Here is a 23,994-nt window from a genome sequence, read left to right as displayed (position 1 = left end):
ATACTGTTCCTTGGTATTGTGTTCTATGCTGCTGAACATTACTTGAGTTGCTGGCTGAAATGGTGTCTTTCCTCCACCTGAATATAAATGGGTTGTTGCAAGTCGCGTCAACCATTAGTTTAACTTTGTTCGGCTGATTTCCTCTCAGGGTGTTGATTTTTTGTACACGCTTCCGTAGTTCACTCATGTCAGTCTTGTTAATTTCCTCAATTTTGTCACACACTTTGTTAGCACTTTTCTGCATTCCTCCTCTGAGGGGGGGGGGGAGGGATATTGGCACTCATCAGGGTAAGTCTCATTGCAGCGTTACCAATTCTACTCTGTGTAAGTCCGACTTGTACTGCAGAGTTTCATTTTCACGGTGTCTCGCCCTTTCTTCCCTGGTTACCTTCATGCCTTCATATAGAGAATACTCACCTGACACATAGGTGGCAACTTAGTACATCTTAGTCCTAATTCTCCATCCCAAGCCCCGACACTCTCCACCTCTGTTGTAAAGTTAAAATCTAAATTTCCCCTTGCATGAAGGCTTGTGACTGTAATGTTGGTTGTACGGCATCATTCCACATATCTCTCATTTTCCCAATGTTAACAGTTGCTATTGGTCTCCAGTTCTCACTCTCACTGTAAAAGAGGAAATAAGAGAGGCAATTAATAGAATAGTAAACATTGAACATGATATTATATGAAAGTCTAATAAGTCTCAATTTTATGTAAATCTTATGTTTTTCTTATGTTTCATGTAGCTTATGACTTACCTCGAGGATGCCTGTTTGGCGACCGGTAAAGGACGAAGCATTCTGTGAGAATCGGTGAGATTAACAGGTGAGGAAATTGGGGCAATCCATAACCTGGTCATGTAGATCCTTTGTGTAAATCGCACTGTTGGGACTTGGATAGAGTCAGAATTAGTCCAACGGTCAGTTGTCTCCCCCCTTTTTGATGTATGTTTGTCTTCCTTTCTTAAACCGTCCCAGCGTTTTTCTTTGAATTTACCATTATCTCGGTTCCAAAATAATCTTTTCCTTTTGATTGTAATGAGTCTGTTGAATGTTTCAGAGGCTGATCATTGCTCTTTATATACACAGCAATATCCAATCAGAGAGCTTGTATCAGTAATCCTATTCATTAGAGTCGGGGCTGGACACTTGACAGGCAGACACCTATCCCCTATGGTTTTGAAGCACCCAATCAGTTACAATATAAAACTATCTGTCTTTCATCTCTGCTGCTCTAATGTAAACATTATGTAATCCTATCGTTTGGTGTCATACTAGTTTGGAAAGAGATGATTCTTTATTGTACTGTCTGTTTCTTGACTTTTCTCTCTCTATTTTTACACTTTATTCCTGATTTTTTTGCACAAAGTCCAAAAAACATAGGTACTTATATAATCTAAATTTCCCTTGCATGAAGGCTTGTGACCGGTAAGTGTGGGTGTACTGGCATCATCCCACATATCTCACATTTCCGCATGTTTAACAGTTTCTATTGGTCTCCCAGTTCCGTCACTCTCACTGTAAAAGAGAAATAGAGAGGCAATTAATAGAATAGTAAACATTGAATAATGAAAGAAGATGAATGATCTAATAAAGAGTCCAATTTATGTAAATCTTATGTTTCATGTAGTCGAAATGACATACCCTCGAGGATGCAATGATTGGTCGGACCTGGTAAAGGACGGAAGCATTCCTGTGAGGAATCGGATGGGAAGGATATAACATGAAGGAAATTGGGGCAATTCCATAACCTGTCATGTAAAACCTTTGGTACAATCGAGCACTGTTTGGGACTTGGTAAGAGTCATGAGACCGAATAGTCCAACCTGTCAGTTTGTCTCTACCCTTTTTAGTTGTATGGTTTGTCTTCCTATCTTTAAACCGACCAGCTTTAGTCTTTGAATTTACCCATTAACAACGGTCCAAAATATAATCATAATTCCCTTTGCTAGTATGAGTCTGTATGACTCATTTTCCGAGTCTGAATCCTTGCTCTTTATATACACCGGCAATATCCATCTCAGGAGTCTTGTAATCGAGTAATGCCAATTCTTAAGACGGTCGGGGCTGAGAAACTTGATAACGGCAGAACTCCCTAATCCCCTATGGTTAATAAAGCTCACCAAATCAGCTATCCCACAATAATCAATCTCAGTCTTATCATCTCTGCTGCTCCTAAATGTCAACCTATGAGTAACTCCTGGAACGTATATGGTGACCAACTGTTTGGAAAGAGAGTGATGACTTATATTGATACCTGGTCTGATATCTCTTCTCTCTGTTCTTTTGACTTTTCACTCTCTATTTATACACATTATAAACTGAATATTTTGCCCCCCTTCCAGAAAATAAGGGGTAATAGGAGTGATTATGGTGTGAGTTATCTTCCCCCTGATCTTACAACTTTATTTCAGTGGTTAGCCATCACTCTTTTCTGTGAGTAAACACACACTACAAAAAGAAACAAAACCAACACCCAAACGTCTAGTTTATAAGAATTTATTTTGAGATTAATTAAGTTTACGATTTCAACAATAGATACAATTCTCAAAAATTATTCTTGCACGGAATCTCCCCTCTCCGAACATGGGTAGGATACGTTTTGAAGTAGCAGACCACATCGCATGTAGTGAGCGACAGACACCACACTTTTTGAAATCAGACATTATATGGGCATGAATCGCTTACCAAAAAATGGTAAAATGTGAAAATTCTAGATGACACTGCTTAACTTAGGATGACCCCCACCCGCAGAAATCGTATCACCAAAAATTAGAATCCTGGTAAATACCCCTGTATGGGCACAAGATTATCATAGAGGGGGTGAATGTATCGGAGGCCTGCTGATAGTGGGTATTATCAGGGTGAAAAAGTTTCACAATGATAAAATTGTATGTATCTGAGTGTGCAATACATTAGTATATGTAAAAAAAGTAAAGACAATTTAAAATACTATCAAAGTCAGTATTACTGACAGGGTCGAAGTTAATAAATGAAAGTAGATTTCATGGAAAATATTAGGACATTATTTGGTGCTGACTTCAACATACGAATAGGCACCCCCCCCCCCCAGTCCCACTCCCCCCCACTTAAAAGATTAGGCAAGATTGGTATATATATAGTTAAAAAAAACTTTATTCAACAGAAATGTGAGTAAGTATCATCCTGACAAAGATTAGTGATGGAAGACCCCCCATGCAAAAGCATTCATTGTACCTGGACAATTGGCAACCGTTACCATTGATCGATCTATGGAAAAAATACATTTGGGTTATCTGCGGTCTCAATAGATAATAGCGAAAACGCCTAGCTAATCAGGCTGAGAACTGTTGGGGCGGCGGACACGATGCACAACACACACACAGCGAGGGGGGGAGTGCGCGTATGGTATTTGTTGGATGTATGTGTCGCGCGACTCTGAAGTGCACGAAGTCTACGAGAATGTGGTGTATTGATGCTTTCATATAGTTGTGGGATAACCCTTGAAGAGATGTCGAGGCAATGTCTTATATGGAAAACTATACTCAGATGAGAGACGGAGTGGTGAGAGTGAGAGCAAGAGCGAGAGCGTGCGTGCGAGTAGACACACATTACACACACACACACACTGCTCCCCCAAAACGGATGGGTAGGCGTTGGACACATCGAGCATCGAATCCTAATTTAGGGAGACGGGGTTTGCAAGGCCGGGATGTTGATGGGGTAGGATGGTGAGCCCTGTGCTGTATTCATATTTATTATAAAGGTAGAATGTAATGTATGGGTAGTAGTGAGTGCGTGAGCCGATAGAGCGAGAGACGAGAGACACAAGACACTCTATGTGGGGGTAGTATCATGTATTTATTGTGTAGGTGGGGCATATCTAGTGTTATTCACTGAAGGTGAGAGAGAAACGAATGTTTGAACAACGAAAGTAGTGAGTGTGATTATGGTGGTGTTGTAAAAGTCACCACGCTCTATCATAGACGGAGAAGAAGGTGTTAAATTTAAATAATGGAGTTTGTTAGGATTTATTAGTGGAGAGATGTTTGTATGATGATGGTTTTTTTTTCTAGTATGGACCTTGGTTATTAATAATGAGGTGGAAAATAAAGGCGGATTGGGATTGGTAATTGGATGTATTCGGTGAAACTCTCTACATCTTCGCCAGATAAACGATAACACGTCTTTCTTTGGGTCTATCTTTATTCCTAGCAAGGACCCAGATTAAGGATATACTAAGAAACGAAACGGACATAATTTAAAACGGTTTCCTGCTTGTTTATACCAAAGGGACACTTTCGTTTAGTTTCAAGAAGTTGGGGTTCTGAGAAAAAATAGTCAACCGTATATTGATCTAAATGGTGTTTTACAACATATTCATATCATCACTTCCACTTTGATTGAAATGAAACTTACTTCCAATAACGGTCATAACACAACACACAACACCTTACCCCTTAAAACAACACCTGTAGAATTTCGTGTTTGCATAGCAGTTTGAGGGGTTCCTTGGGTAAAAACATATTTCTTCAGTCGCACATTGCAGTTCTCTATCATTTCTTTTTTGGTTGATTTTCGAAGTCGTAAACGATACCTTTGCCAGTATCATATTAGTTACACCTCATGTAAGTTTCAAGTGAAGTTAGAGTTTTGACTCCCAGTTGCCCCTGGCTTTGGTAACAATGGCACCACATCACATGAGGAGTTCGTGTCTCAAAAATCTTTATCCTATTGATCTACCTTTTACACAATACTGCATGTCCTGTAAAAAATGACAAAAACAATTGAATGTGAAATAACAAACCTTATGAACAGAAATAATATGGATTCCCATGTAACTTGACATGTTATAGACATTCAAAATTGAAGCAATTAGGAAGCGAGAGGCGACATAAGTTTTCTGTTTCAAATAACGCAAACTAGAGTAGTAATAAAAGTAAAACCTAGTTCAAAGTATACTTAAAAATGTTTTTATGTTATCTGGAATCTATCATACTTTTTCCACGTACTAAATGTGTTGTATAATTATCAAAAAATGTGTAACCACCCCGACCCAACTGTTATCATGTCCTTTGTGATTCCCAAGCATCGCTATTCACCGTGGGTCACCTGATCATAAGCGTGAAATTAAATATCTTAAATTAAATTAACCAAGAGTAGATATAATTCGTAACTTACATGAATCAAAGCAGCCTCCGAGCAGTCAATAGGAACGATAAATAATCTAACAAACAAATCGTTCATTAAGAATAATGTGTTGAAAACCAATCGAAAGCCACATTCACTTAATCCATGACAAAATGTTAATGTTTTTGGGTGTATGTTATGTGCGAGTGTGCTGTGTTTGTGGGAAACAGCGTGTTAGAACTCATGTTGTATCTTCTTGTATAGTGGAACTAATGCCTAGTGCTACAACACACTGAAGCATGCCCGCCAAAGACACCAAGCAACAACATCCCACCGGCCGGTGTCACATTAAACAGACAACGGGCTGGCGGACCCAGTTACGTCCCCCTCCTTAGATGCAGGATCAGAAACTACCACGATTTAAATAGGTCGTTGGTGTGTCTCTGGTCATGTAGGACATAGACCATAAGCTATTTACTCTCAAGGTACGATTAATAAAATCAATACAAACCCGTACAGATAACCCAACTCATCCTCACTGTTCGAGGGGCGAACGCTCAAAACGCAATGCCAAAAGTGGAGCGGTGCTCAAGGAAGGCGATTACTGGATAAAGATAAAGTCATTATATGAAAGAATTAGGAAAAGATCAGATCCTAAAATTGGTACGCCCTTTTACGCTCAATTGCAATAAGGTCAAGCAGTTATACAAATCTAACCGCCCTTCTTCACGGCGTGCGCGTGCGACACACCACCGAGTGCGCCACCATCAACACACGAGACACAGAGCTATAGTGGCACATGTGGAGCGAACGTGCCACTCTAACCCCCATGACCATGAACGGGGTGAGGGAGGGGGAGGGGGGAGGGGAGCGTGGGAGCATGAGACGATATCTAACTACAACACACACCACTAGAGCTGCGCGAGCGCGCGAAACAAGCTATAGATACTTGTTTGTGGATAAAGTTTGTGATCTAATGAGCATAATCAACTGAAAACGAACGGGTGATGGACGAATTTTGGGGAGGGAGTGAGCACACAGAGAGTCATCTAGAGATGAGTGCGATATCTCTTAGGTAGTGTGGGGGGGAGAATTGGATGTGGTGTTGCGACACACACAAATGTCTGGTCAACTTTTTTGGCAGGGCTAATGAGAATTAAATGGGTGAGTAAGTCTCTTGATGGAATTTATGTGTGGTTGATGAGAGAAGAGAGAGATCACACACACACACACTCTATATCTATATGTCTGTTGTTTGTGTTAGGGGGAAAATATTTTTGTGTTGTGTGGATTTAGAAGTGTCTCTATGAGAGAGCGCGCGAGAGTACAGCAGCACTATCAAATGCTTTCAGTATATTTACCTGATGTAACAAGAAGACAATCTAAGGGGTCTATAAATTGTAAATTGCAGCAGACTACGTGTATGGAAGATGGAACGATTTATATGAAAGTATTTTTCTCAATTAGTATTTGCACCATTAATTTTAAGGGATAAGCCTAAACTGTAACGTTAAAAAGTGATACATTAATTGTTTAATAATCATTTAAGTGTTTTTGGGGTGCTAATTGGATGAAAATATGTATTATGTTAACCTCATGTTGACACCTGTGTTTGGATATTCATGTTAGACTAATATGAATTTTGTTAAATCACAATTAATCAAACTTCAATCTGATTAAAACACTGATCCTTATAACCATGTGCCGTCTCATCTAACGTAGTGAGTTCAATAAGGATCATGTATTTTAATTGAATCAAACGTTAGGGCAACATTAAACCATGTATAGTTAAAATTTACAAAATAAGAGTTGTAGTCATGAAGCGCTGAAATGACACATATATTCGAACAAACAAAACCCGCCCCCTGTTAGAGAGCCGGCATTGGGTGAGACAAACAATAATACAGAAAAAAAATCGTGCAGAATTTAGAAACGAAGAAATTTAGTTTGAAAAGTAATGAACAATCTGATAAACAAACTGCACAGGCTGGCCCATGCAGGCGCAGTTGAACCAATATATACAAAATAAGATTAGATTCATAGTCAAGAAAAGTAGAATTAAACAACACTGGAGATCCACGTAGCAGCTGCATTTGTGGGGTCGATACTACAAGCATAATATTTCAGTCAAGAAAAGTGAATGAATATATCTAAACAAACACTGCCTTTGCAGTCCGCATTGGGTCATATACAAACATAGATTTTCAGTCAAGAAAAGTAATGAACATCTTAAAACAAACGCATGCCCTTGAAGCCACATTGGGGCATATACTAAAAAAATAGTATGAACAGTTATTGACATCTTCAAACAAGCAATGCCAATGTCATGCAGCCGTTTTGGGTCATTCACAAAAAATGAAAGATTTTTAGTCAAGAAAATGTAGAACATATTGAAACAAACAATGCTCTTGTAATTTCTCTGGGTCATATACAAACTTTTTAAATAAGATATTGAGTAAAGAAAAGCAAAGAATATCTTAAAACAATGTCTTTTATATGCAGGGAGGCATATATACAAAGGCTTTTGAAAACCTGAGGTACTTACAATGTAAATTGGTTTTGAGCCAGTCTCCTGTTGTTTTAAACTGTCTCATTTCAGGTATTTGTAGCCCATCATAGGTAATTATAAAATCTACTGATGCTTTAGGAACTAAAAGAAATTAACTAAGCTCGACAGCTGACAAGTTGATTTTCTTTTCACTCACATAAGTCTAAGTTTACGTATACTTTTCATCAATCTCGCTACGCACCATTAAACAAGATGGCCCATGGGCCTTAACACGGTCAGCTGACTATTAGACACAATACAACATAGTCGTTTTAAAAGATTTAGCCTATTTGATCCCTGTGAACTTGCTTGAACACAAGGTTAGTACATTTGAACTAAACTTGATAGCCATCAGTTCCCAGCATGACCTAAGCCCCAAGGCCTACCTAGTTAAACAATTTAAATATCCCTCACGGAAAATCTGTAAAATCTTACTTGCTATCATGACATGGTCAAAAGTTCATTTTTCGGGTCAGATGACCTAACAAGTTTGGGCTATACTATATGTAGTCCAAAATATAGAAAATTAAAAAAATAATTTATATGGGTCTGAAAATATTCAGTGGTAACTTATTGTTCTTGTATCATTATGTAATTAGGTATTCATTATGCATGGACCATAAACAAATATATATTTTGAATATTATTTTTGTGTCAGTGAACAAATTACTCGAATAAACACACCAAATATTGTAAAATTACGAGTAATGGGGCTTGATGATTTGTCAGCGGTGGAGCCTCCTTTCCTCTTTACATAGTTAAAAAGTGTTATTTCACGAACGATCTGTAACTGTTTTTTAACTTGAAAATCAATCCAATACTACAAAGTAACACAGGTTTTTCTGATTTTTTTGCAAAGTGTTTCTTATCTACCTGCAAAGTAAAGAAAACTTAAATAATGCCCCAACAGGTAAATTTGTGTTTGGTTTCAGCTGATTATTTTCTTTATATAATTGCAGCGTAGCCACTGTAACTACCTGGTAATATGAAATTCAAAGATGGTTATCATAGAGATGTTGACCATCATGCGGATGCACTGTCAGTGGAAGTTGTACATATTTCAAGCGGATCTTTTTGATATCTGCCCTGCAGGTAGGGCGTTAGAATTGTACCTGCTGCCCCTATTGCATGATCGTATAAGGCGACTAAATTTAGGATCGTTTCTTTTCTCTTCTTCCTAACTGACTTTATCCTTCCTAATGCCTCCCTTGGCACCGCCTCACTTTTGGCCTTTAGTTGAGCGTTCTCCCCCTGTGAGGAAGGCTCTGGGTTCTGTCCCCTGGCCGAGACACACCCAAAGTCTATAAAAGTGGTAGTTTCTGCTCCTGCTTAGCGCTCAGCAAAAAGGGAGTGGGACGACTGGTTCGCCCGTTGTCAGTATAATGTGACCGGGTGGGGTGTGTTGCTTGGTGTCTTCGGCGGCATGCTCCATGATATAGCACTATAAAAAGGGCAACAGTTCCACTATACAAGAAGACACAACATGAATATACCGCAGTCTCCCAAAACACGCACCTCGCACAACATACACGCAACACACCGCATACATGGGAGGCCGTCCTTACATGACCATAGCTGTTAATAGGACGTTAATTAATCAAACAAACAAACAAACAAACAATCTTTTTGATATGGTACAATCTTTGTAACACAAGCATTTGCCAGCGTTAGTTATCTTCTTGTGCTGTAAATAGGGCATCTTCTATGGAGTCAATTGAATCCAAGTGTTCTGTTATACTCGAACTTTTTAACACTGTTGGGTATGTAGAAGAACTTTTGTCCACTATCTTAATGCAAACAATTTCGCATTTGTGTGATTTATGGAGGGACGCCAATCTTTGGCGCATGCCACAGTTCAGTCATTTTACTGTTGCAATATCAGTGGTGGCAATTTTTTTTAATGATACCTAGCTGTGTATTGAAGAACAACTTACTGAAAGGAGTATAGCATTTACAGTTTGTGATTCAGTGAGACTTTGTGAGTTGTAGTCTTTTTATATGACCGATATATGTTATTAGTTCAAAGGCAGTGTCATATGATGAAGTGAGAGTTTTCAGTTATCAAATTCGTGGATAGCGAGATTGGTCATTCTATATTTACTTGCCAGCACCTATTTTTGTTATGTCTTGTTCCCATAATGTTAATTTTATGGATCCAGAGTCGTCACCAATGATTGCATCACATTTCACTAATGTCTTGTTTAATTTGGTGGTTTGTTTTGATTGTCCTTTATCTTCAACCTGTGAGGAAGGCTCTGGGTTCTGTCCCCTGGCCGAGGCACACCAAAGTCTATAAAAGTGGTAGTTTCTGCTCCTGCTTAGCGTTCAGCATACAGGGAGTGGTACGACTGGTTCGCCCGTTGTCAGTATAATGTGACCGGGTGGGGTGTGTTGCTTGGTGTCTTCGGCGGCATGCTTCAGTGATATAGCACTATAAAAAGGGCAACAGTTCCACTATACAAGAAGACACAACACGAACATACCGCAGTCTCCCAGTACACTCACCTCGCACAACATACACGCAACACACCGCATATATGGGAGGGCCGTCCTTACATGACCATAGCTGTTAATAGGACGTTAATAAATCAAACAAACTTGATTCAACAATTGCAGCCCCGCTCTACTTGCATTATACTCCATCTTTCTTTAGCTCAACTTCCTTTTTCCTGGGGGTTTTTCATACACATTAGTCTCCACAATCAAACTTACTTCAGCTTTGATATCTCCATTGGCGGGGGGATCTGAATGACTATGTCCTTGTTTTAGCTTTAAAATCCTACTACTACTACTACTCCAAATACCAAATGGGGAAATTTTCTTTAAAATGTTGCTTCTCACATTAGAGATGTTGTAGCATTTCATTGTGTCAACAACATCAATGGTCTTGGCCCAAAATGTCATCTTCATGGATTTGGTTTTGTCAGCATCTACGGCTGTTCTCAAGTCTTTTTGCCCGTATCTTGTGTTTGCTGTTATTCTTGTTGATGTTAAATGTATGACTTTAACTTTGATTGTTGCCTGCAATAAATGTTGCCTGCAATAAATAAATACAAGTTCAATGTAGTAATATCATTTTTTACATGACTCGAAGTCATCACTGTTTTATTTACTTACTATTACTAAATAAATAGCTAATAATAAAATGATAAACACAGCGAGATGTGACATATTCTGCCAGATAATCGTTCAGTTGTTTAATTCTAGAAAAAAATGTGTCTGTGTTGTAAACTACTCCATATATATGTTAATTAACTTCATTGTATATCAATTCATCAAATCATTTTGTTACAAATCCAACTTGCCTTTTTTATGTTTTCAATGCGAATTTAGGCCCTACGCTGTGTGTTTGCTATATTAGATCTTAGATCACATTGATGCTTGCACTAAAGCGCTACACATCATTTTTAAACATTTGAAATAGCCATGACTAAAATTCAGAACCGGGATTTCCGGATAATCTTTCGACTTTTTTTATATAGAAAGACACAGACAACCTTTTGAGAATTTTAAGATCAAACAGACAATTTAAAATGGGGCCACTATAAAGGAAATGGGGTGTTTCAGCGGCCTTGAAATATTAGTAGAATCAGTATTGATATTTAAAAAACTAATTTATACTGCATTTTGTTATTAACATATGTCTTTTATTATTAAAATAAACAAGAGGCCCACATTACGGCAAGATACTAAATTTCAAAGAAAAACAATTTAAATGAATTTGATTTAAAAGAAATAATTTCAGGCCAAAAATTTTAAGCTATCATTGGTTCCCTTGATCCAAGGATACTAATTTGAAGAACCTATAGGTATTTCAAGTATTGGGCCCCTAGGGGTGTCAGAGGCACCATTTATACAAAATCTCTTTCCATTCCCCAAAGGATGTTTCTGACCAAATGCGGTTTAAGGTAAAGTGTACCACTAAAAAAAGTAAATAAAGAAAATAATAAATGGTATAAATATTTGCCTAAGAGTACCATCTGAACAAACAAGCAATAAAAAACATACCTCACCATGCTGTTTTGAAAGTTATGAATTTAAAAACAAATTGGAAAACTGAGATTTAAAAAAAAAAATTCTGTTAAAAATGGTAGGATTTTCTGAATATTTCTATGCATTGCTAAATTATTCCTTTGCTGACCTAAGAGAAATTTTACTATTCCAGTATGCAATTTAGATATGTGCAAAATAATCCTGGTTTAATCTATAAAAAAGAAATTTTCAAAACAAAATAAGGTGGGGATAACTCACAAATGTTTCGTTGTTGTTTAAAGAAACTGGAAAGAAAAACTCTTTCGAGTTGGCCGGGTTCCACAGTCTTGGAAAATCGAGCCAGGGCCTCGGGCAGGCGTGGATTAACCACGGCTCTACCTGCATGATGTCCTTGAGTGCGTCTCCCCCTATTTATGGGGTGCCCCTCAAGCTCTGACGTGCTACCACCACTTTTTCCCAGCTCTGGCAAATTTCTAAATCGATTTGATAGCGATAAGAGTCAGATTATTCAGTTGGTGTGCTTAGGTCCTATAAAGAAAAGTACAGAGATCAATGATGCTCCGCCGCTGACAACTGGCATTTTTTTCGCTATCAAAAACAGGAGCAGACAAATAAGTATTTTCTTCAGTTACAATGGTTACTTACTTTAAACCAGTATCACCATTGAAAAGGTTGAGCTTCTTATTTTATTTCAAGAAAAAAAAGTATTGAAAAAATTTAATTGCATCCCGAAAGTCTGTAAAAGTGGTAAGTTTTCTGCTCCTGCTTAGCGTTAAGCATACAGGGAGTGGGGACGAATGGTTCGCCGGTTGTCAGTATAATGTGAACGGGTGGGGTGTGTTGCTTGATGTCTTCGGCGGCATGCTTCAGTGATATAGCACGATAAAAAGGGCAACAGTTCCACTATATACGAAGACACAACATGAATATACCGCAGCCTTCCAAAACATGCACCTCAAACAACACACCGCATACATGGGAGGACGTTCTCACTGTTAATAGGACGTTAATTAATCAAACAAACAAACAAACCTATGACCAGCTTTGGTCATATAATGACGGCTTCCAATGTATGCAGTGTGTAGCGGTGTGTGAAGTGCAATATTTGTTTGTTTGACACCAAGCAACACACTCCGTCCGGTCACATATTTTAATATCATATCTATATTGGTCCTGATCAACCCCCTCTGGGCAGAGGGGCGGGGCCAGAAGGGGCAAATAGGCTAAAACTTCAAAAATCTTCTTTAATACTGGAAATGGAAGAATCAAATACTCGTCATAGATGGACAGGTCTTAAGGCGTTTTATGAAAATTGTGAATTATATGACCCTGAAGTCTCACGTTTCCCCCTTGGGAGGGGGTTAAGGTCACTGTAGTTTATATAGGGAAACCACATCTTTTAGCATTATTTAGTCATTATGATAGGAAATTAGTCAATTGTAGTCAGAATTATTCCTATACGATTGCCATTGAATCTTATTACCAATTTTTTCCTTGACTGATCCCAGGGGCCTTAGGGGCGGGGCCAAAACGAGTTAAAATAGGCTAAAACTTCAAAAATCTTCTTCTGAAATTCTGGAACTGGTAGAGTCTGCTGGATGGAAAGGTCTTAAAGTCCTTTACCAAAATTGTGAATAATATGACCCTGGGGTCTAATGTTTTTTCCCTATGGGGAGGGGGTCAAGTTTACTTTAGTTTGTATAGGAACATGAGGCCCAGAGGGCCTGTATCGCTCACACCTGGTTTGTAATGCCAAGTAATGTTCTGAATACAGGTTCATTGTTTTCTTTTCTGAAAGAATTTAAATATTTACCTATAAATCCCCAATTGGGTTTGTTTGTTTGTTTGTTTGTTTAATTAACGTCCTATTAATAGCTATGGTCATGTAAGGACGGCCTCCCATGTGCGAGGTGCGTGTTTCGGGAGACTGCGGTATATTCATGTTGTGTCTTCTTGTATAGTGGAACTGTTGCCCTTTATAGTGCTATATCACTGAAGCATGCCGCCGAAGACACCAAGCAACACACCCCACCCGGTCACATTATACTGACAACGGGCGAACAAGTCGTCCCACTCCCTGTACGTTGAGCGCTAAACAGGAGCAGAAAAACTACCACTTTTATAGACTTTGCGTGTCTCGGCCAGGGGACAGAACCCGGAGCCTTCCTCACAGGGGCTAACGCTTAAACTCAAGGTCAAAAAGTGAGGCGGTGCCAAGGGAGGCATTAGGAAGGATAAAGTCAGTTAGGAAGAAGAGAAAAGATAAGATCCTAAATTTAGTCGCCTTTTACAATCATGCAATAGGGGCAGCAGGTACAATTCTAACGCCCTACCTGCAGGGCCCGACCCCTCCTGCCCCCAGGGGGTCAGAGCTAAAATTTATACAAGTTCTGTTCCCCTTCCCCTTAGGATATTTGTGGCCATATTTGGTTACAATCCATGCAGAACTCTAGGACAAATAGCGATTTACCACTATTTCCCCTATTGGGGCCCTGCCCCCGGGGGGGTCAGAGCCAAAATTTATACAAGTCCCCTTCCCCTTCCCCCAAGGATGTTTGTGGCCAAATTTGGTCAAAATCCAAGCACAACTCAAGGACAAGTAGCGATTTATCTCAAATTTATACAAGTTCTGTTCCTCTTCCCCAAGGATGTTTGTGGCCAAATTCGGTTACAACCCATGCAGAACTCTAGGACAAGTAGCGATTGATAGGATTTACCTATATTTCCCCTATTGGACCCCGCCCCTCCTGCCCCCGTGGGGTCAGAGCAAAAATGTATACAAGTTCTGTTCCCCTTCCCCCTAGGATGTTTGTGGCCAAGTTTGGTTACATTCCATGCAGAACTCTATGACTAGTAGCGATTTAAAGGAAATTTATCTGTGTTTCTTTTCATTGATAAAGAATACTGGTACTGTGTTTTAATAGTGATATAGTGATGACCTGTTACACTTTACTCAACCGTTAACATATGTCAACGTCACATGCAAGGAATAGAAAAGTACACTAAGATTGCAGGTACTAATGAAGATAGTATAGGTCAATAACACTAGAAACAAATACAGAAACTTAAACTTTTTCTCCAAGCAGAGTGAAATTAAATGCAAGCTTTTCAATGCATTCATTGCTGATTTTGCCACATCTTCGATACTCCAAGGGTTCTGATCATGATCACTTACAATCTTTAAACACCTGGAATATCTTGTAGAAAAAATTGAGGCAACTCAGCAGAAAACATCTGAACCAATCACAAGCCTGCAAAGATTTTCTTTGAAGACTAAAGAGAGAGCGACGCCTAACATCAAAGTCACACATACTGTTTAATGGCTCTTTTGATGTATATCACATGACTTAACTACCTTTCTGTTGCCTCCAATTTTACTATGAGATAGTCCAGGGGTGTAGAGGTCGTATATACGTAAGTGATCGAAACCCATAGAGTATCGAGGATGATTTGCATATTTCTCATTTTCACTAAAAACGAAATCAGAAGTTTCTTTGTCCAATAACATACCATTCTCCAGATTTATGTACTTGTGTTGAATTTCTGATGCGATGTCATCAAGAAACTTTCTCTTGTCGTCCGATGACACTGCCTCAAAAAGAACTTGTTTTCTCTTTGGTTCTGCTCCAACATCATAAATGCCCAAATGGTGCATGCATGCGCCAACAATAAAGGCATCCAAACAGTCATTGAGAAACGCAGCGTGAGCTCTGGAATGCAACAACGAACAGTGTAATATATCAATAATTGTACATCAAGTATAATACATATGTTTGGTTTTGGTTTGATTAGTTTAACGTCATATTAACAGCCAGGGTCATTTAAGGACGTGCCAAGTTTGTTGGTGGAGGAAAGCCGGAGTACCCGGAGAAAAACCCCAGACCAGCGGTCAGTACCTGGCAACTGCCCCACATGGGATTCGAACTCGCGACCCAGAGGTGGAGGGCATGTGGTGATATGTCAGTACATCTTAACCACTCGGCCACCGCGGCCCCTTAATACATATGTATAACATATATTTATATGTGTATTTCTAACAAAAATTATAATCATCACCACGTATCATTTTGAAATATAAAATGTTATATTGCTATTACTTGCAAATCAATATTGATATCAAAATTAGTTAAATGTAATAAACAAAAATCTAAATAACTTATAAATCATTAAACAAAATGAAACAGTGATTACAGGACAAACATTTCAATCAATTGATTGATATATATATATATATATTTTGTCATCAACAAAAATGATTTACCTGTAGCTATCTATCACTCTATCTGGACCTTGAACGTCTACTCTGTGCACAATATTTCTCAGCTGTGAAAGAGTACCTCTGTCAATTGTTGATGAAGTTCTATATAACTGCTGGTAGATGATCTGTAATGGAAATCAAATTTTCTGAAAAGTAACAATGATAATAACCATTTCTCAAATATAAATGTCACTAATTAATAACTGTTACATGTACATAAATATATCAATTTCTGATAATTGTTCTATTTACATTGTGAATAATTAAATTTGAGGCTAATGGTGTCCCATATATAGTATAAATGTATTTTCATTTGTATCAATACATAAGTATCAATGATCAATTTTCTAATCACATGAAGATGGATCTAACACTCATAATTACTATCACTTACACATAATTATTTTCCTTTGCAAAAAAAGTGTGTCATGAAATGTTAATAAATAAATCATATTCTAGAGCTGTCATCTTTAATAAATTAATATGGAAATTAAAATAACCAAGTCTTCCAATGACAAGGTACATTTTCTGTTTTATAAGGTTTGTATTTTGTATAAATATATATAAACAAATCTATAATGTAAAAGTAGATAAAAAACTCAAGATTTTCCTAATTATCTCGCCTGTTTGTCTAAAGACTGCTTTGTTTATAACACATACAAATCGTAAAATACACATGCTTGACCAACCAAATATCAGACCTTTTGAATTCTTAAAACTGATAAAATGCAAGAAATTTAATTATTATTTTCCTCTCTAAGGACAAGGTCATTGATTCCAACAAACTTTTATTGGTTGCCCTTAAGCTCAGCAACAAGCCCAACATCAGAACTAGTGACGTCACAGACAAACACATGCACCACAAAAGTTTATGTTGGGCAACTGAGCTGAGATGTGTTAGTATCAAATATACAAACTGTATTTAAACCCCAATTTCATTTTAATATATATATATCAATCTGTAATCATCTACAAACTCATTGATTAATTTCTTGACAATGATCATAAGATTTGTATAAAATTGGGGTTTAAACACCTATTTTACTGCCACAATCATCTAGATCATGCTGATCATGTAGCAATGAACTTGATAATGAGAAAACACGCCGGCCAACATCCTAATCTTAATCTCGGAGAAATCAGTTGATGTAAAATGTATTGTTTTATGTCCTTGTAAATGAAATTGTACATATTATATTTTAGCTTCGGTATGTATATGTGTTGTAGGCCCTAATAAATAAAAAGGATTTTTTAAATCAAAATAACTGAACATTAAGCTCTTCATGACAGATTTTCATTCACTAATCTATACAAAATTCAAGCAAAGATGAGGCTTACAATAACAGCATTTAGATACTGATTCTGAGTTGTATAATGATTATCTAGATCTGTAGAATGTTCAGTTGGGTATATCAAAACTATTGGTACAAACAGCCTGTACATGCAGTGTACATGCATATGTATGTTAAACTAAAGCCAACAATACATATATTCCATGCATATTAAACTCATTTTTCATGTAGTCACAGTCACATTACATAACAGGAAATTTATGAAATTGAACAAGAGGCCCAGAGGGCCTGTATCGCTCACCTGGTTTGTAATGCCAAGTAATGTTCTGAATACAGGTTCATTGTTTCTTTTCTGAAGGAATTTTTAATATTAACCTCTAAATCCCCTATTGGGCCCCACCCCTCCTGCCCCCAGGGGGTCAGAGCCAAAATTTATACAAGTTCTGTTACCCTTCACCCAAGGATGTTTATGGCCAAATTTGGTCACAATCCAAGTAAAACTCTAGGACAAGTAGTGATTTATAGGATTTACCTCTATTTCCCCTATTGGGCCCCGCCCCTCCTGCCCCCGGGGGATCAGAGCCAAAATTTATTCAAGTTCCGTCCCCTTCCCCCAAGGATGTTTGTGGCCAAAATTTGGTTACAATCCATGCAAAACTCTAGGACAATTAGCAATTTATAGAATTTATCTCTATTTCCCTATTGGGCCCCACCCCTCCAGCCCCCGGGGGGCAAGAGCCAAAATTTATACAAGTTCTGTTCCCCTTCCCTTAAGGATGTTTGTGGCCAAATTTGGTTACAATCCATGTAGAACTCTATGACTAGTAGCGATTTAAAGGATTTACCTCTATTTCCCCTATTGGGCCCCACCCCTCCTGCCCCTGGGGGGTCAGAGCCAAAATGTATACAAGTTCTGTTCCCCTTCCAAAATTGATCTTTGTGGCCAAATTTGGTTACAATCCATGCAGAACTCTATGACTAGTAGCGGTTTAAAGGATTTACCTCTATTTCCCCTATTGGGCCCCGCCCCTCCTGCCCCAGGGGGGTCAGAGCCAAAATTTATACAAGTTCTGTTCGCCCTCCCCAATGGATGTTTGTGGCCCAATTTGGTTACAATTCATGGAGAACTCCAGGACAAGTAGCGATTTATAGGATTTACCACTATTTCCCCTATTGGGCCCCGCCCCTCCTGCCCCAGGGGGGTCAGAGCCAAATTTATACAAGTTCTGTTCGCCCTCCCCAAGATGATTGTGGCCAAATTTGGTTACAATCCATGCAGAACTCTATGACTAGTAGCGATTTAAAGGAAATGTTGACGGACGGAACGGACGACGGACGCCGCGCCATGACATAAGCTCATTGGCCCTTCGGGCCAGGTGAGCTAAAAATGGTTTAAATTAATGGTGTTGGTATCAGAAACACATTAATCAAGATGTAAACTTATTCCATATAATATGCATATAACAATGATATTTTATGAAGAATTTGGAGAGTTTTAAAATACCTCAGGTTATTTCATAGTTAAGATTAATTCTCTGGTGACAATAGGGAGAGTTAAAATGTCATAATTAAATATACTTGGAATACTTGTATAAAGATTAGGCTCATGAACAATTTCTACTGGGTAAATGTCTACCTTGAACTGAAAACATAACGGAACTTTGAACTGCAACTTCCAACAAGGTTTTAATTTGTTACCAGACACAGGTTCATCATTCTATGTAGTCCTTCTGGCCTATGTATAACACCTGCTAGCTGCTCAGATTCTGTAGCTCCATTCAGCATTGCTAATTGTGCTGAATACGCTCTCTCATTTGTTAGCACGTCACCCCCAAATACTTTCTGTCTAATGACATGGTCTTCAGCTGTACTTGGGATGTAATTACGGTGAATGTGCTCCAAAATACTGATGATGTCCTCACTCTTATTTTCATTTTTTTTCCCAGTAACTCCAATATTGCAAAATCAGATTTCTTTGACATTTCCTGGAGGTGAGGATGCTCTATATGTTTGGCTAAGTGAGATTCATACTTCTTGAAACAAGCCAGGTACTTCACTAAAACCTTCATGATATGAAATGTGAAGTTATTCTCCAATGACTTGCATTCTTCAAGACTGGGAATGAAAATGCTGTTTTCTACTTTTGTTATAGGCACCGTAGGAATATCATTCCCTAATACATTGCTCAGAACTCGCTTCTGCAGTCCCACCAACATAAACCAGTGGAAACTTTTTCTTTGCTTTTCCTTGCTCATATGAGATGGATGTTTACTAATGTCGAAATTATCACCGACAATATCTGATGTCAACATTGTGTCCTCACCTGTTTTCTCTTCATAGGCTTTCTTTTCTGTAATAACCAGTTGTTCTATGTGGCTTTGCTGTCTCTTCATCAGATCCGCTTTCTTCTTAGCGGTTGCAGATGCAGACACGCATAATCCAAGCTTGCTCAGTAGATTGATGCACTGTAATTTATTAGAGAAGTAAATTGTACAATTATTACAATTAAGTGATATTTTTAATTAATATACAAAACCTTGCTTGCTAAGGTTTTTGAAACAAATATCAAGAATTACATGTACTGTATTTAATACTATGTGGCTACAACAATATATCATATCAGCTGAATATTTCTTTCATAAATATCTTATTCTTAATGCACTGATGTATCATTATCAGTGAATGTATTCATTTACATTGATCTAAATGGGCTTTTAATTATTTACCTCATCAGTAGCTCCACCATTATCTAAAATCTGTGATATCACATGGTGAAAAGCAGACATATGCATATTTCTGTCCTTTAAAATAATGGCCACTACCACCGCCACTGCCACTGGACTACTCTGTTCGAACAAACTTGATACCATGTTGTGTGTAGCACTGGTGCTTTTATGGTCAACTCTTCATTTAATGCATCGATACTGAAAGTTGCCAGGTCATCGAATGTCCTTCGCAGATATGAAGGTTGGCTTGTCGATGAAAGGAAAACTAAATCTTTTTTCAAATCCTTTGACACCTGCAATATAATTTGGGTATTATGTAATTTGATATGCTTTGATAGTGAAAGTATGTCTGATGAAAGGATAAGATTAAATGAAATAAAACATATGCTTTTGTACTGCACAACATACAGTCAGAGATTTAGATAGCATATTATCAGATACATTGTACTTGTATCTTACTATATAATATAAACTGAAAAGAAAAAAAAAGATATATAGAACATTTTTCACACTTTGTTCCTTTTTCTTATTTCTATGTAGTACACATTTCCTAAAATATATTCTAGTATTTACAATGCTTACCAGCTCGTGATCATGATCAGTAACACCAAGGCCTGTAGTGGGGAGTGAAAACAGCTGTTTACTAGTACTAGTTTTCATTTTTCGTCTGGATGGTGTACTGGGATGTTCTTTTTCTTGGTCACATTTATATTGCTGCTGTGTATCTATTTGAACTGGCATAGATGAACATGTAGCTAGGACGTCTGTTTGGACACGCCTGTCAGGCGTGTTTGTCAGCGATTTCTTCAGTTTTCGTGGCGTTGGAGAATGTATAATATAACGTTTCTTAGATGATGGCGTTCCAACTAAGGGCTTACCAGAAGACACTGCAGACTTGTGCAAGTCTCTTAACTTTGTGACGAGAGAATGCCGTTCATCTTTCAAAGTTTGAAGTTTTGTAGCGATGTCTTTTTCGATTCTCGCGAGTTTGTTCAATTTATTCCAACATAAACCACATACGTACTTTCCCTTTGCGTCATTTTGATGAGGTACGTAATCTATAATCTCTAGTAATTGATCGAACACTCCGAAAGTTTCTCCAAATATCGTTCGCCTCTGTTTTTTAGGCAATATACCATTACACAATCTGCAAGGCAGCTCTGTTATGGGCGCCGCCATTTTTGTTTATTACGAAACCAAGCCTGAGTGTAAGGTGCAATTTAATTGGATGCCCTGGGATTCCAGGGCGCGATGTTTTGAACACGGCTATATCGGCCAAGGGTTCGTGGAGTGTAACGTAATCAGAAGCGTTGGCTAGCGAAGATGGTTATAATGCAATTGAGTCACATAAACATTACTAGAGATCAATGTAACTGATCCTCAACAAACGGAGGAAATCTTTGGAGTAACGAGAGGAAACCCTCACCCTGGTGTTTAAAAAGATTTGTTTCTTGTGAATGATGTTCAATCAGAGGAAAACTTCTGAAATCACATCACTGAAGTTACAATTAGCATGGAACATGCCTTTAATTTGATGGTTTATAACTCAAATGAAATATTAAACAATAAAAAAAAAAACTCATAAATCAGCATGCATATTTACTCATACTGGATGTTATCAAGGGTGAATTCATGTCAAATTTTTTAACTCCGGTAACTGATCTGGAAACTCTGAATAAAGGAATGGCAAAGCTTATACTGATTGTATTCTTTTGTTTAACTTCATGTACCAATATTTATCGTGTCATTAGTGTAAAACTATCTATAACATCATACGTGCAACAATAGCCCTGTCATAGGTGTAATGAGATAAAATATCTTTTGTCATAAATATTATAGCAATCTCCTTGAATAGCAATAATGACAGTAAAATAATGATAAAGTATCCGTTAAAAAGTAAGCTTCAATAATTTCTATTTTTATTTGTATATCTTGAAATAAACATCTGAAAATATACATACGTTTCAAGTTCATCCCAAAACCCAACAATCAGTTTGTTTTCTTCCAATTCAGTATCAATGTACCCCCCCCCCCCCCCATCATCATGGAGCATAGAACCTGGTCTCCTGATGGTTGAAGAAGCAAAGAAATAAATTTGTTCATGCATTTAATAGCCAATGACAGATTTTCATCAATGCCAATTTGATGCCGTAGGAACGGGTTTTGTAACTGTTTCTATGGTAACAAAATTGGCTTGTGAGAGGTTACAATATAAGGATATGGTCAGGATGTATATACACATTTTTAAAACGTTATTGTGACAAATTAGACAAATCTATTCATTTTTCTATAGAACAAGCCATTAACTGCCCTAGGAAAGCTTCTTGCCGACAGAAGTGACCCACGTGTACAGCCAGTACACCCTGACACATCAGTGAGCCAGTTGATACTTATGGCGATATATTTGATTTTTGTTTGTTTGTTTTGTACAATAGCAATTTGTTTGTTTGATTTATTAACGTCCTATTAACAGCTATGGTCATGTAAGGACGGCCTCCCATGTATGCGGTGTGTTTCGTGTATGTTGTGCGAAGTGAGTGTACTGGGAGACTGCGGTATGTTCATGTTGTGTCTTCTTGTATAGTGGAACTGTGGGCAATGTTTAATTTTGTGATCCATTCATAATACTTCATAAGAATATCAAAAATATAACTCTTATAATGGTAATTAGTATTAATCTAATAGGTAAACAAAATATTTCATATGCTCATTCTTTCCCCAAACGTCTTGTACTATCATTTTTTGTTTGTTTGTTTGTTTGTTTGAGTTTTACGGCCCATCGACAACTAAGGTCATTTAGGGCCAAACTACAAGTCAGGCATTAATATCAGGATAAAAGAGCAGGGTAAGAAAAGGCAAGTAAGGATTAAAACACAGATTGTAAACGTTTATTTGATAAAAAAAAAGGGTTTGCATGGGATAAAATAGTTTTGGCTAAAACACACGAGAAACTCAATTAAAAAGGAAATGTCCTCAAAAGATCTGTATTTGACAATAATTTAATTATTGATTGATATTAATCAAGATCAGAAACATTTTTGTACTACTCAGTTGAAATCGAAATACGAAAATAAATCAAAACTACAGTGATTTTTGAGGATTAAACTTATGATTTCATTCAAATTGTTCATGATCCATCTGTCTGTCCTTCAGTTCATTAACAATTCTTGTTACAGCTATTTCTCAGAAAGTAAAGAAAGGATATTTATCAGATTTCATGTATAGGTTTTGTGTAAGAACCTGGTTGTGTATATTACATTTTGGGGCCAGACCATCAACAAGAGTGCCAACAGGCAGCCATCTTGGATTCTGATATGTGAAGTTTATTATGACTGTTTCTCATAAGTTTGTTCCGCTGTTTCTGAGAAAGGGCTATCTAAAATTGTACATATAAGCTCATATTTTTTCTTAATGATTATTAATGAAATTTGTGTATTATACCAGGGCTCCGTTCACCAATCTTGGATAAGACCGTGTATCCTGGAGGAAAGATTTTCTTACCATTAGATCATCCCTTCTGTCAGGACACCTCTTCCCCTACGCGGAACTTGGAGGAAGATACAGTCACGGCTCGGACCAGACATAATGAGATGACAACAGCAACGTTGTGCGACCGATATGAGCACGAGACCAGAAATGATGGGTATTTCAATTTGTGATTCTAGTTAAAAACATTTATATTGTCTTTATAGCGTAGCAAATTTATTTGGTTATGATAGAGTTTTTAAGCATAAAGGAAATGTAAGCTGATATCAGATAGCATGAAACTCAAATTGTGTCACAGTTTATGAACATTTGCAATATGAGTTAAAAACAAATCTTGCTTTTAAATTTACATACATTTTAAGTTTGACTCTTGCATTGATTTCCTCCATTCTTCAATTAATGGTTTATGTTCTATTGGGTTTAGCTATTATTTATCTATTACGCTATGGTCATGTAAGGACGGCCTCCTATGTATGCGGTGTGTTGCGTGTTTGTTGCGCGAAGTGCATGTTTTGGGAGACTGCGGTATATTCATGTTGTGTCTTCTTGTATAGTGGAACTGTTGCCCTTTTTATAGTGCTAT

General features: G+C 37.7%; 1 pseudogene; it reads right to left on the bottom strand.

Moving 5' to 3' along the window:
- Window positions 1-506: 506 nt before the first annotated feature.
- On the bottom strand, window positions 507-21,104 carry LOC138311974 (uncharacterized; annotated as a pseudogene).
- Window positions 21,105-23,994: the final 2,890 nt, after the last annotated feature.

The sequence above is a fragment of the Argopecten irradians genome, unplaced genomic scaffold, assembly GCF_041381155.1.
Source record: "Argopecten irradians isolate NY unplaced genomic scaffold, Ai_NY scaffold_0169, whole genome shotgun sequence".
In the NCBI taxonomy this organism is placed as follows: Eukaryota; Metazoa; Mollusca; class Bivalvia; order Pectinida; family Pectinidae; genus Argopecten; species Argopecten irradians.
The sequence above is the reverse complement of the archived record's forward strand: the minus strand, read 5'-3'. Positions and strand labels throughout refer to the sequence as shown.